The sequence below is a fragment of the Ranitomeya variabilis genome, chromosome 1 (assembly GCF_051348905.1).
Source record: "Ranitomeya variabilis isolate aRanVar5 chromosome 1, aRanVar5.hap1, whole genome shotgun sequence".
Taxonomy (NCBI): Eukaryota; Metazoa; Chordata; class Amphibia; order Anura; family Dendrobatidae; genus Ranitomeya; species Ranitomeya variabilis.
The window spans coordinates 418156871-418159448 of record NC_135232.1 but is presented as its reverse complement, the minus strand read 5'-3'; positions in this window follow the sequence as shown (position 1 = coordinate 418159448).

Below are 2578 nucleotides of genomic sequence, written 5' to 3'. Positions count from 1 at the left end.
CACTCTGTTATGATGACTGTCGGTTGCGCTCTGTTATGACTGTTGGTTGCGCTGTTACGAGGACTTTCGGTTGCGCTGTTATGAGGACTGTCGGTTGCGCTGTTATGAGGACTGTCGGTTGCGCTGTGTTATGAGGACTGTTGCTGTGCTCTGTTATGATGACCGTCGGTGGCACTCTGTTGACATGACTGTCAGTTGTGCTATGTTATGAGGACTGTCGGTTGCGCTCTGTTATGGTGACTGTCGGTTGCACTATTATGATGGCTGTCGGTTGAGCTCTGTTATGATGACTAAACAAAAAAAGTTGTTAAACTGCACCCTTAAATGTCCAAGTCTTTAAAGACCAAGAGGCGCACGTTAAAACCAGGGAGTCCATCCCAGAGCGTGTTCCATATCCGGATAAATAAAAAAAACAGCGCCTCAAATGTAGTGAAGATTAAATCTTACATTTTATTCTGCCTCCTGTGGCAACGTTTCGGTCCAGAGACAATTCGGGGCTTGAAAAAGGTCTCTGGACCGAAACGTCGCCACAGGAGGCAGAATAAAATGTAAGATTTAATCTTCACTACATTTTGAGGCGTTTTTTTTTATTTATCTGTTATGATGACTGTCGGTTGCGCTCTGTTATGATGACTGTCGGTTGTGCTCTGTTATGAGGACTGTCGGTTGTGCTCTGTTATGACTCTCGGTTGCGCTCTGTCATGATGACTGTCGGTTGCACTCTGTTATGAGGAGTCGTTTGCGCTCTGTTATGATGACTGTCGGTTACGCTCTGTTATGAGGTCTGTCGGTTGCGCTATTATGACTGTCGGTTGCGCTCTGTTATGTTGACTGTTGGTTGCGCTCTGTTATGACTGTCGGTTGCGCTCTGTTATTATGACTGTCAGTTGCACTGTTATGATGACTGTCGGTTGTGCTGTTATGAGGACTGTCGGTTGCGCTCTGTTATGACGACTGTCGGTTGCGCTCTGTTATGATGACTGTCGGTTGCGCTCTGTTATGATGACTGTCGGTTGCGCTCTGTTATGATGCCTGTCGGTTGCGCTCTGTTATGATGACTGTCGGTTACGCTCTGTTATGATGACTGTCGGTTGCGCTCTGGTATGATCACTGTCAGTTGCGCTTTGTTATGATGACTGTGGTTGCGCTCTGTTATGATGACTGTGGGTTGCGGTCTGTTATGATGACTGTCGGTTGCGCTCTGGTATGATCACTGTCAGTTGCGCTCTGTTATGATGACTGTCAGTTGCGCTGTTATGATGACTGTCGGTTGCGCTCTGTTATGATGACTGTCGGTTGCGCTCTGTTATGATGACTGTCGGTTGCGCTCTGGTATGATCACTGTCGGTTGCGTTCTGTTATGATGACTGTCAGTTGCGCTGTTATGATGACTGTCGGTTGCGCTCTGTTACGATGACTGTCGGTTGCACTCTGTTATGACTGTCGGTTGCGCTCTGTTATGACGACTTGTCGGTTGCGCTGTTATGATTGTGGGTTGCGCTGTTATGATGACTGTGGGTTGCGCTCTGTTATGACTGTGGGTTGCAGTCTGTTATGATGACTGTCGGTTGCGCTCTGTTATGACTGTCGGTTGCGCTCTGGTATGATCACTGTCAGTTGCGCTCTGTTATGATGACTGTCGGCTGCGCTCTGTTATGACTATCGTTTGCGCTGTTATGATGACTGTCGATTGCGCTCTGGTATGATCACTGTCAGTTGTGCTCTGTTATGATGACTGTCGGTTACGCTCTGTTATGATGACTGTCGGTTGCGCTCTGTTATGATGACTGTGGGTTGCGCTCTGTTATGATGACTGTCGGTTGCGCTGTTCTTATGACTGTCAGTTGCGCTGTTATGATGACTGTCGGTTGCGCTTTGTTATGAGGACTGTCGGTTGCGCTGTTATGACTGAGTTGCGCTCTGTTAAGATGACTGTCAGTTGCGCTGTTGTGACGACTGTCGGTTGCGCTCTGTTATGATGACTGTCGGTTGCGCACTGTTGTGATGACTGTCGGTTGCGCTCTGTTATGATGACTGTCGGTTGCTCTCTGTTATGATGACTGTCGGTTGCGCTGTTATGATGACTGTCGGTGGTGCTCTGTTATGGTGACTGTCGGTTGCGCTGTTGTTATGAGGACTGTCGGTGGCACTCTGTTATGAGGACTGTCGGTGGCGCTCTGTTATGATGACTGTCGGTTGCGCTCTGTTATGATGACTGTCGGTTGCGCTCTGTTATGATGACTGTCGGTTGCGCTGTTATGATGACTGTCGGTTGTGCTCTGTTATGACGACTGTCGGTGGTGCTCTGTTATGGTGACTGTCGGTTGCGCAGTTGTTATGAGGACTGTCGGTTGCGCTGTTGTTATGAGGACTGTTGGTGGCGCTCTGTTATGAGGACTGTCGGTGGCGCTCTGTTATGATGACTGTCGGTTGCGCTGTTATGATGACTGTCGGTTGCGCTGTTATGATGACTGTCGGTTGTGCTCTGTTATGACGACTGTCGGTTGCGCAGTTGTTATGATGACTGTCGGTTGCGCTCTGTTATGAGGACTGTCGGTTGCGCTGTTATGAGGACTGT